Source organism: Parambassis ranga, chromosome 20 (genome assembly GCF_900634625.1).
Source record: "Parambassis ranga chromosome 20, fParRan2.1, whole genome shotgun sequence".
Lineage (NCBI taxonomy): Eukaryota > Metazoa > Chordata > Actinopteri > Ambassidae > Parambassis > Parambassis ranga.
This window is the reverse complement of record NC_041040.1, coordinates 18267260-18280289: the sequence shown is the minus strand read 5'-3', so window position 1 is coordinate 18280289 and position 13030 is coordinate 18267260. Positions and strand designations below refer to the sequence as shown.

General features: G+C 41.3%; 1 protein-coding gene across 2 annotated transcripts in view; it reads right to left on the bottom strand.

The window, feature by feature from the left end:
• LOC114453038 (cadherin-18) overlaps nucleotides 1–11867 on the bottom strand; it is a 104682-nt gene extending 92815 nt beyond the window's left edge. For both annotated transcript variants that reach the window (XM_028432653.1, XM_028432652.1), the window contains exon 1: nucleotides 11678–11867. The gene's annotated coding sequence lies outside the window, so the exon portion shown is untranslated. The remainder of the gene's footprint in view (nucleotides 1–11677) is intronic.
• Nucleotides 11868–13030: the final 1163 nt, after the last annotated feature.

The window sequence follows — 13030 nt, the reverse complement described above, 5'->3', positions numbered from 1 at the left end:
TGGAGGAATGCAAAATGATTTAATAAATCTTATTATTGCACATGGTGAATTTTTAACTGTGGCATTTAATTTAATTATATTTCTAAATATGTTTTTATTAAAAAAAACTCCCAATCATTTCATAGGAATCTCTGTTCTTTACACAGAAACGAATGATTGATATTTTCTCCTCCAACTTGAGCACATATTCCAGCACCTTGCAAGACTTTGATCATATTACATAACCCAAGGATGGTCGGCAGAAAACAACCTCAAGATCATCTAATAATCATGAGTCGGTCTTACGGATAACACTTCCCTCGACTCGTCTTCTTGTCAAATAAAGATCTGAAGATCTGAGAATGAGCTCGCTTTACTTTTTTTCTTGCCTTAAATATGACGAGAGCAATTTAACTTTCAGGCAACTGACAGCACAAAATCTAAAATGAAGGTGTAACCTGTGGGAAAAAAAAGAAAAGAAAATACACTGTCTAACACACACACACGCTGCAGAGTGCACTAAAGCTGAAATATTGCTGGATTTTAGCACATTCCATGCATCCCTGCATCTGTTTCCTTTTTGTTTTCCACACATACAAATGTTCCAACCTTGCATTTCAATCTTCTTTTTTTCCCAAGACTTGTGGGTAATTAAAAGCAATAAGCAGCAGGTTTTTAAACACAGATTAGGCCTGAAGGTAATTAGGCCCATTGCAGTAATGACTCCCACTGAGTAATGTGGGGGGGAAGGATGGTGTGTCTGTCACCACCTCCCACCAATTCTCTCAAAGTCAACAGCGACTTGTCCTTCCGGTACACTACCCTCCAATCACCATCTGTCCTAACGCTCAGCGTTGATTACCTCAAAACGCACCACTCCTCGCTAGGCAAAGGTTGGCAGAAATGAGAGCAAGAGAAGCTCCCTGACGGCTTCATCTCCTCAATGTTTACATGCCAAGTTAAACAACCTTAATTATATCTGTGAAGGAGGAGATCTTCCTCCATTTTTTTCTCCCCCCTTCCATCTCATGGTGCCAAATTAGAAAACATGCCTGCACTCATCAACCCTACTATATGTTGTTTGGCTGCTTAATGAGAGTTGGGTTGAAGATGGAAAATGTCCCATCTGTTGTGTGTTTAATGGCTGGATTCTCGAGTTCTCATCATACAGCACAGAGTGCCAGGATGAAGCAGACAGCACCCATCTGCTGGCCATTGCAAATGGGGGGGGGGGGGGGACAGTTTTTCAACTCGCATCATCATCTCTCTCCTGTCTTAGTACAGCGCTGCCACACACATGCACACGCACAACAGTCCATCAAATACAGAGAACTGGCCCTATGCCTGGATGTAAGGAAAATTCAATTAATCAGCCGATCAGATTATTATCTATGGAATAAAACAGACTATAAACTGCTCATAAAGAAGTAAAAAAATGCTATTGTATCCCTGAATAAAAACATATGAAAATTGAGAAAAACTGTGCTCTTGGGGGGAAAAAAACAATAAAAAAGTAACCCGTGGAGTTTGAGAAGTGTAGAATGACCAGCTGTGCTGCATGTGCACTGAATTTGCTGCTTAACTTCCTGATCACAATCAAACCACTAAAATCACTGCTACTAGTGTGTTTGTTATTTTTTTATTGTATATTTAAGTCCCTTGTGTTCAGTGTGTTTCCCAGATAAAACTATATGAATACTTACTCTGTGGCATGGAGAGATGCTTCAGCTCTGTGTATCCAGCTGCTAATTGATACCTACTGTTAGCACTGTTAGCACTCACAGCAAGAAGGTTTCCGGTTCGATTCTGACTCGGGCCTTTCTGTGTGGAGTTTGCACCTTCTCCCTGTGCCTGTGTGGGTTCTCTCCGGGTAATCCGGATTCCTCCCACATTCTAAACACGTGCCTGTTAGGTTAATTGGTCACTCTAATTTGCCCGTAGGTCTGAGTGTGAATGGTTGTCTGTCTGTATGTTGCTCTGTGATGGACTGGCTGTCCAGGGTGTACCCTGCCTCTAACCCGTAGATAGCTGGGATAGGCTCCAGCCCCCCCAGTGACCAAAGCGGGTTCAGATAATGGATGAATGATTGATGCTACAAATGGGAAAACACATCGTCTGTGCTGCTGAAAGTTTAAAGATGACAGTTGACTGACTCGGTTTTACAGGGATGCCATCTTTTCATCTTGCATCCATTTCACCAGCAAGAGAGCAGAGATATATTCGCCACAGTGCAGAAAGGCATCAGTAGCACCATAGATCAATATTTTCATTTCATTCATGAGCCCTGTAATCCACTAGATAACACTTGCTAGCAGGAATGTTTGGTTTATATGCTAACCAAAGGAAGAAGAAGAAAAAAAAAAGACCAGCCAGAAGATGAATAAATTGTTAAAGCATATTTTTTAAACGCACACTGAGTGTTTTGGTTGAAAATATTTAATGTTAAAGAATACAAAAATACCACTTTTACATGTTTAGTTTGCCTTTAGAAATCTGAGTAAGTAATACATTTAAAAAAAAAAAAATAGTTCACTAAAAAATATAATTACAAAACATACAAAAATTCCACTGCAAATCAACAAACCAGTGAACTGACTGCTTATAATAAATGAATTTTAAAAATGGTTACTACTCTTATTACTACTGTCAACCTCCCCCTAAGTGCAGAGGAAAAAGACACAAGTCGAATTCAGGATGGAAATATATTCAAATCACCCACAGCACTCGGCCAGCGTCGTGTCTGAGGAGTCTAAACTAGCTAGCGGAGTTTGGCAGGCTTCACCGTTTCACACATGCTAAAACACGCAGAAGCAGGTGGGGTTTTACAACAAGCAGAGGGGTCTCTCTGTGCTCTCATCCACAAAGCAGGGCTGAGGCTATTCACATTAGCATTTCATACGCAGATAAGCTTGCTTCCTTGCTGCCAGGTAGATTCCCTCATGAGTGGATGAAGTGCGAGAGTTTTTTTTTTTTTTGGGGGGGGGGTGCTTGATGCTCGCCACACTGCTTTTTAAGTGCCCACGGAGACTTGGTGGTGGTGGTGGTGGTGGTGGTGGGGGGGGTGTTAGGAGTAGCAACAGATAAAATATGCCACCTCACTGTCCAAATAATGCATAAGCTGGTGATGCCCAAGTTAAAACTACTGCAGCACTGTGAGAACACACAGATCTGTTAATGAGAATCACTCCTAGCAGAGAAATGCTGCCCTCTATATTTTTTTGAAAGAGCATTCTGAAGATTTAGCCATAAAATGTAATAATTTGAAAACTGCAAGTTGGAGTCTGGAGTGTGTTTTTATGTATTTGTAGAACTTGAGGGCCATAGCACACCAAGAGGATGATCTGCTTTTCAGACCATTGGTCAGGTCAGCATCTGTGGTCCTTGTGTTGGCACTATTCAACCCTAGTTAGTTTTGGCAGTGGGTGACAGAGTTTGTTGGTAAGAGAGCTCACCCTCTCTGATTGTCTCTACCACTGAGTCAACCCAAAAGCAGCTAAAAGCTAAAAAGCATGTCCCCTGATAAGACAAAGTAACTCTTCACTTAAGCTGGTAGCAAGAGTCTTCATCAGTTATTGATTAGGGTAAACAGACAGATCTAGTCCTGCATATATAAACCACAGACTGTATATAAAGATAGATGACATGACAGCTGCCCAACGTCAGACTGTAACACCTCAATGATGGCTGGGTATGCGGCCATGTTTGCAAAAAAGTCTTGGTAACCATGTGGCTTCACCTTTTGACCTCTAATATGCAGACTTTAGACTTTTTCCAACATGGCTGCACCAGTAAGCCAAATATGTTGTGGGCAGAGACAAACCCACATCGTCCATCTTTATATACAGTCTATGATATAAAGTGTAAACTTCCACCATTTAAATTATTTGTGGAGGAATTCCCTGTTCCACAGGGGGCGCTACCCAGGCGGTCCAGAATGAATGGGGGTGCTATGGAGGCCATAAAGTTCTTATAATAATTCTAGAAATATTGTAATAATGTAGGTGTAGCAGCAATATAATCGGGGCAGATCAGCTCATGCAATTTTGAATGACCGATGACGACTACTGCCACCTGCAGGTTTGGAAAGGTATTTCCTTTCTTATAGGCCCACATAATACAATCCTGCTGCAGGCTTTTGGCAACATGAGGCATCGCCACAGTCTTGCATTTTTGGCAGCAGTTCTAAAGTTAGGTATTCACACAAACCTAATTAAAAATGTGTATCTACTGGGTGTAAAAGTTTAAAATTAGGTATGGAGGGATGTGTGACACTTGGTAGCACTTAAACAGTAAACATAAAAACGGCACATTAGGTCTTGAGGTAAAGAAGCGGGCAGATGTTACTACAAGTAGTGATTCTGAGGACTGCTCTAAGATGATGAAAGAGAAGCCAGTTTGTGCTTAAATCTAAAAAAGGCCAAAAAAATGCATCTTATCATCCACATTCTCTCTGAGGACAGCCAGATAGAATCTATAACTTGTTTATATCACTCAGCATTGACTTTAGCCTTCTCCAGAACTATTCAAGCAGTATTAAAATTCCATTTGTCGTCTTAACTCTAGTGGAAAACCCCCTGCAGCTCGATTCTCATCCACCTCAGATCTATAAATCAGTATGGACGCCCTGTCCATCTCTCTCTCTCTCTCTCTCTCTCTCTCTCTGTCTCCCTCTCCATCTCATAAAGCACTGGCATGGTCCAATTAACATCTCTCTCACATCCCAGCGATGTTGCACGTGAACGGTGAGCGGGTCTGACAGGCTAATGTTTTATCAGCCCCACACATCAGGGTTTCTCTCTTTGCATCGTGACACCGACATCTAACTGACGTGACTCGCCCCCTTCCACTCTGTCAGGATACTACATGACTTTTCAGTTAAAAGAGTCCACTGGAGGCAAATGCAACTGCAGTTGTGCAAGAAATATTAACAATTCAACTGAAAATGGAGGGACTAGTTAACCCTTTAAAAACCCAACCAAGCATTGGACATTTTTTCATTACATTTCTTTTTTTATTAAGTCAGGGTGGGCTCTTTTGTCACTGCCACACAGTATAAAGTCCTGCAACTCTGTGAAAATGGCACAATCATGGATGGAAATAAAGACTCAAATGTGTTTTTGTGAAGTTTAATACTAATCTAGATAGTCTAATACTAATAAAGATTTGTAACTATTTATGTTTTACAAGTAGATGGCTGTTTTTTTTGTTTTGTTTTTTGTAGTGTGATTCGTTGGTTGCAGGAGAGTCAATCATAGTTTAGCAGTTGTAGTGTAAAGTGCAATTTTTTTTGTTTTTGTTAGAATCTTGATAGTACAAAGCATTTGGTTGTTGTGATTTTGTTTTTAATTAAAAAGACGTGAGTTTAAATATCCATTTTATGCTGTAATTTAGAGCTTTCAAGTGCCATGGGAAAATTCAAAGTGTTGTCATTTTTTTTGCCATTTAAATAAACAGTACCGTGCATTTCAATTTATTTTACACTTGTGGGTGAGAAAAATTAGTTTTGAAGTCAAATATGTTGCAAACATTCAGATTTTTCCGTGCGTAAAGCTAAGGAAAAAGCATCTCACCAACATTTTAATCCCAATATAATGTATTTACCATGCTGACCCCCCCCCCCCCCCCCCCCCCCGCCCCCAGCCCAACCCAAATCCTCTCCCCCCTTGAGCACGCTGCAGAATGTCTGCCACTTTATTCTGTGTAAATTGCTGAGTACAAACGTGAAAGTGAAAATGCCTAAAGCTTGGAAAATGTAAATCTAAGGGGGGTATGTGCCCAGGTGAATAAAACACATTTATACATCCTGGATGTGACCAAAAAAAAAGGCAGAGCCGACCCCCCCCCCCCCCCCCCCACCATCTTTTTAAGCAGGGAACAAAATAAAACACTTGCAGGCAGCCCTCAGGATCGCAGGCAGAAAAAAAAAACGCACAACGATTACATAATGACGGTTCATCCTTAAGAGCTATTTAAAAAAGAAAAAGGGAAAAAGTCTCTGAGCAAACACGCGAATGTGAAGATGGAAATCCTACCCCCCCCCCCTTTCAATTGTACATTAACTATTCATGCAGCCTATTGGCAATCAAATGGCTCTGCTGTCTTCACGGCTTGCAAAGTCATTCTTCCAATAAAACACCGGACGAAATATGCAGATGCAATATTCTCATTCTCTTCCTACGGCACTCTAATTTTTCATTTCTTCATGTTTTTTCCGTCGCAGTTTGATGTTTTTATTGTCTGTATTTAAATAAAACATCACGTCTAAGCTGATTCTCAGCGTTATACCATAAAAAAAAACATCCGTTAATAGGATTAATATTCGCTGAGCGTTTCTCGAGGTGAGGATCATAATGCCATGCCCTACATACTTGCCCATGATCAAACTTGCTTTTAATAGAGCTGAGTGCTCTTGAAGGAAATGCTTTGCCACCCATCCATCACTGACAGCCAGAGTAAGGAAATGAATCATCCTAATGTTGCTCTCGTCCATACAGAAGAAACCCATAGTGCAGTAATGTCAGCGCCGGGCTCGGTTGCTCCACTGTACGGCACTGAAAGTTTAAAATTTAAAGGAAAAGGGAAATGGAAACAGGTCAAAGAAGGGTGAACTGACACTGTCTCTTCCTAATGGTATCGACGAGTCAAGTGATGGACATTTGTTGTCTTCTGAAAGCCTGTTCAGCTCATGAGGTCATGTGAAACGCTTCTAACGCCTGATGGGTCGATGCTGTTTCCGCGACAAGCTCTTATAAGTCTTTGATGCCTATTTGGCAACACGTGCTTCTGTTCTACATGTCAATATACTGACGTTAAGAGAGAAGTGGCGCACTCACTATGTTGATAATTGTATGATAATACTGTAAGGCCTATGAGTGGAAGTCCTACTGAGTGAACTTCCTGTTCCATAGGGGGAGCTCTTAAATATGAATAGCGTCCTATATGTAGCCCAAATATGTGAATGTCATGGAGAGAAAACAAGAATTCAGGAAAATAATATCATGTCTTTAATGAAAGGAAACAAGTAAGAGAATAGATTTTTCGGCCATTGACCGGCCATCGCCATCGCCATCGGCCATCAGCATTAACTACAGAATGCTAGCATGTTACTGGCAAATTTACCTTATATTGAGAATGACACTTCTTTTCCAATTCTTGGGAATTCTTCTTCCAAAACTTGGGTTTTATTTTCGGAACAAATGTTTTTCTTTTAGAGCCTGCAGCCTTCTGGTATCGGCAACCTTTTTACCACTGATTGATCATGGTGACGTTGTGGCGGTTTGTGACTGGCTGTAACCGCCTCACCCATCACTGTGAACTGTATGCTAAAGCTGAGTGGCCTTGCCTGAGCACAAGGAGGCACACACACTGGATGTCGTTGGTCTATAAGACCCTACTTGGTTTGGCTCCATCGTATCTGTGTACGCTTCTCCAGCGATCTATCAGCCACTGTGCCTTACGATCCAGTGACATTTACCACCTGCAGGTTCCTCATGTGCGGACTGAACCAGGAAAGCGGGCATTTAGCTACTCTGCCCCTTCAGTGTGGAATACCCTCCAGACAGATTGAAAAATTTCTGAGCTTTTTTCATTTAAAACTTTAAATTATTTGTTACGCATTAGGCAAAAAGCATCCATTCATCAGTGCCTGTGTTTTTAAGATGTCATCCTATTGCTGCACTTGTTTTACTGCTTTGATAACTGTCTTCATCTTGTTTGACAACTTTTAATTGTTGTTCTAATGTTCTTGACGTGTGCTGCTGACCACTTGGCCAGGTCACCCTTGTAAATGAGATCTGGATCTCAATGTTTTTTTTACCTTGTTAAATAAAGGTTAAATAAAAATAAATAAATAAATGAACTGCAACCAGTTTCGGCACAAACAGAAAGTGGACAGGCTCTTCTAACATGGCTCGGATAAGGTTTTATTTAAGTTGTGCTGTTAGTGAAGTTTTTTTATGCCTTCTTCTGGAAATAAAAAATATAAAACTAGGCAATTTGTCAGTTTGTGAAGGTAACATTTGGCTGGTAGTCTGAAAAGGAATGCTTTTAGAGCACTGTCACTTCTTTTTCCAGGCTGCAAATCAGTTGTAACCATGGTAACCAAAACAACCCCAAACAAACTAATAATTTAATCCTTAAATCCAACTATTGAATTCTACATTGAAACCCAACCAAGAGAAAATGAATAGGCTTTAAAGCAATCGGCAAAAGTGAACATAAAAAGCGAGGAAATGTAACAGCCAGACTTGACCAGACTTGAACCCCCGGCCTCCTAGTATAAAGTCGGCCTCGTAAGAAGGCTGCGGTCTTTGGCCGACCTCTTGCCTTTGGCATCATCATGCATCCAACAACAATGCCAAGGTGGAAGCAAACCAACAGGCTTACACACACAGCCTATCCAATGCAAGGTGTGACGACATTGTCTGATTACACCTGAATCTTGTGCACCACTACCCCCTTCATTTCCATACACATACATCCCCAGAGTGTGTCCCAAGAAATTTTTAACACCTAGATTCCATGCACCATTTATCTCCGTAAGCCACACAATAAACAGCATGCCACTGCATGAGAAGCAGGGGATTATTTTACCTCGTCGCATCCAGGATTTAGATGCTATCACTGACAAGACTCATCAACACTGGAATAAAAGCAATGTTTTGTTTTTTGTTTTTTTTTAAATGACCTGGTTGGCAGATGGAAAGGGTGAATGACCACTTTTAGTTGGAAGAGGCGATTAAAGCGTGATTCATGATTTTAAACGGTGCTGTTGAAACCTCTGTTTCCTGTATATGGTCTTAGCTGCTGAATGAAATGGCCACTCACCTGTGTGTTGAGGCCATTTCTTTATGCACCTTTTTGCTTTTAAGAGTGATTCCACACAATCACAAGAAACCATCAGCGAAAAAATGTCTTAATGAGTCTTATAGTCTTAATGGGTTTAAAGGAGAGACAGGTTTTCCTGTTGTTGCCTGATGATAATGATACCTTTTGGGGGGGGGGGGGGGGGGGGGGATTTGTTGAAACCAAACTCCCATTTTTAATTCTTCGCGAGCTAATGCGCAACTGGGACGAGCATTCATTTTGCCCCCAACAAACTCCATTCAAGATGTCTGCTCGTCCTTAATGACTGACTGATACTTACACAATTGTTTCACACTTGAGTTGACACAGCACTCGAGGCTGGTTTGTGTAGCTGGTGTCAAATGGGAGGGGAGGGGAGGGGGATTCCCAGTGATTAACACAGTTTGGCCTTCAACACAGTAATATCAGCATCAAACACAATGTGATATTCAAACACTCGAGCCTTGCTTGAAGATGAAACATTCTGGACCCTGACATTCATAATGCTGCAATTAGCTTGGGGAACCTTTCAAGCAAGAAAAAACATCCCTGAGTGGACAAATATACATAATATTATACCAACAAAGAGCATCTAATAAAGGCTGAGGAGGCCATTATGTCAATTTGCAACATGTGCATGTTCACAGTGGATTATTATTATTACCAGACAGGCGCACAGTGCAGCACTCTAGCATCAGAGAGAAAAAAAAGAAGAAGAAAAAGATAATAGAAGAAGTAGGTTAAAAATCATGAGAGCTGTCCCAAATACCATCTTTAGTAGTCCGACCCCCCCCCCCCAAAAAAAAAAATATTGCTTGTGAATGCACCATATTTAATAAATGGCTCTGTCAGATCAAAAATGTGACGTTGCATCCAGTTTATTTTACATCGTACATAAAATGTGTTTGCACTACAAAAAAAGTTAAAAATAAAAAAATACTACACTCCCATTTACAACTAGGAAGCCAAGAATGACTCATGATTCAGGATTACTGCAGAATAGCATAAAAAAATGATGTAAAATGCACACTGTTACTGCATGTGAAGCTTTATTTTATACCCCCTTAACATTTATAACAGTTAGAAGCACATGGTAATATATTTTACATTCAGATTCCACTCTATTTGCATTTTTTCTTTTTTGTAAATTTAATAATCAGAGAAATGATGATTTTCATTATTTGTGCTTTTGTAATTGTGCCACAGAGACATATGACCAAAACTTGTGTTTGAAGGGTGAAGGCATGTCTCATGTTTTTTTTTTTTTTCCTACGATGTCGTACTTGCCCAGACTGTTTCACTTGCTGGATTAAATTGAGCAGTTTGAAACCAGCGCATCTCACCACCACAATTTGAGCACCAATCTCCTAAGGCTTCTTTTAGCCAAGCTGCTTTAACAACAACATCTATGAGTCAGACCCCCCCCCCCCCCCAAGAAAAAAAAAAAAAACACGCACATCCTGCATTCATCTTTAACACCCCTCTCTGTTAATGCTTCTGGGCAGCCGGTTAATGGTTAATTCCATTCTTTCAAAGCGCAGGTTTAAAAAAACACCCTTCTGACAAATGTTGGGGAAAGTGGGGAGACAATGGCTTTTATAAATTGCACAGAGGGCTCAGGAAGTGATGGGATATGGGATAGGATGATCGGTGAGGGGCCTTTTTTTATTAGGCTAAAGTCTTCTTTATTGCATGTCATGCATGCAGTCAGATAACTGAAGGTCGGGAACGTCACAAAAACAAAATACATACATTTGCTGGTATATGTAGAGATTTTAGTGATTTTTTTTAGAGTTTTTTTTTATTTTTCATTCATCCCTGACATCAAAAAAATCATATAGGTGACACTGAACTGAAGACCACTACAAATCCCCCCCACCCCCCAAGCCTCCATTAAAGAACTTCTCCCCCTCTGCAGTTTTGCAGTCTTTGCCTGCACATTGTCTGCATCATGTCACAGGTCCTAACTATTCAGCTGTACATAACACCACTTCATCTACTGCTCCTTTTTTCACTCACTCACACACACACACACAGTGTGTCCATAAACATTTGCACACCTTGCATAAGATTGGCAGCCAAGCAATCCTCACTCTGTGCTCAATGATGCAACGTGAACAAGGGGGACAGCTTAAAGCGTCTTTCTGCACACAGAAACAGCAGCAGCAGCAGCATTCACTACCAACAAGGAGGTCTTTATGTTATTTCTCCATCCACACGGAGAGATGTGAGCGTAGAAGAAGAAAGAGCGAGAGAGAGCGACTTATAGAGAGGCTGCAGTCAATGAGTGGACTCCTGTTTCCTGCAGTGCGCGTAAATTTCAGTCTGGCTACACTGGTGCGGCATCAGAGAGAGAGAGAGAGAGAGAGAGAGAGAGAGAGAGAGAGAGAGATCGGATAGCCTCCCAACTCCCACTCTGTTACAGCAGCCTGTCCATCATTCCTAACTCAACCGAGGCACCGTGTGTGTGTGTGCAACAACACCCCAGGAGAGAGAGAGAGAGAAAACACTTGAGGCGCGCCGGAGCCAAATACACTCATTATAAGCGAAAAACTAGACTGGTGCGCACACTACTTCTTTCTTTCTTCCTTTCTACCTCTCTCCCTCCTTCTCCTCCACAACCATCCGCCTCCTCCTCATCTTCTCCTGCTTTCTTTCTTTCTGCTTTAGTGCCCAATATTTCGGGGGCGCAAGTGCAAAATAAATGCGCGCATGGTCAAACTCTGAGCGTGAAGATTCTCATATTTATTTAGCAGTTCTGTCAAAACTGCGGCGGCGGTGGCACACGCCCGTCACTTGACAGCCACGCGCGCACACACAAACTTATAGGTAGATACACATCATGCCCACTTACCTGTCCGAGCGCACGCACTCCTTCAACACACATGTCCAGCTTGGTTTAACGGAGAGAAGAAAAAAGGACGTAAGAGTTAGAGTTTGTTCCTCATGTTTTTTATGTTTCAGTTTCCTCCCGCTGCACCTGACATTCCTTCTTCTCTCCGGGGCAAAAGCTCCACTGCGCGGCTTTCGGAGAGCAAGATAGTCTCCCTTCCCCTTTTTTCCAGTGTGCGGTGCGTGCAACTGGACGCAAGCGAGCTGAGCTGAGGCAGCGTGCGTGCGTGCGTGCGTGTGTCTTTGTGTATATGTGCGCATCTCTCTCTCTCTCTCTCTCCGCCGAAGCAAATTCTCCAATCGTGCGCGGCTACTGCGGCGGCTCAGGAGAAAGGAAGCACCTGATTGGTCGGTTTTTAGATCAATCCAAACTGCCATCAATACCCGGACCAGCCTCCTACCCTCCATCCACCACCTCCTTTACCTCTCTCCATTATCTTTCTCTCTCTTCCTCCTGTCTTTCTCTGTTAACACGTGATTATATAAGATAGTGATCAGGAAGCGATATGTTTCCATATTCTCATTTTCTTACACACACTTAAACACACACACACACACATTGTCCCAGCTGAATGTAGAGCAACAACAATGAGGGGAAACTGCATAGAAAGGAAAAAGTCTTTTAGAATTTACAGCTGAATAGTTGTTTTTAAAAAAGTTACACAGAGTTAATAAATATAATTGTGTTATTAATATACTTTCATTGTGGAAACATTCATATAGGCTACACCACACTCCCGACCAAATCCTATCTGCACCAAAGTGTGTAATGCTGTTTCGTTTTTCATTTTAAAAGCTCTTGAGAGTCCATATAAACTTCTACATATTTCTCTCATCTAAAGTGTTCTTTCTTTGCTTTATCTGCCTCTCGAAGTTGACTTTTTCTTTTATTAAAAGTTGTAATGCTGTGACTGCAGAGCAAAGGTGTGATAACTTATTTGTTTCTCATGCTGACAGATAAAACTAAATATATAGCAATTTCCAAAGTGAGAGATTTATGGTCTGTTTTCCACATAAACAGAAAATATGATGTTTATACTTTCTCCCATTGCTTCAATTGCCAATTAGTAACTCTTGTTAATGTTGCTATCTGGGGCTAATCTGACTGCTAAATTTTTACATTGCCATATGCTCACAGCTAGCCTAAGTTAACATATAACACAAATGTGTATTTGCAGTGATACAAGGTAGGGCTGTAATCAGGCCTTAAGGTACGCCCAACAGACAAGTACATTTTGATTAACAGCCCGAACTCGTTTACAGCTCGCCATTTTTCTAATGTACATGCACACAGAGCTCATTTGTCATTTGTCAA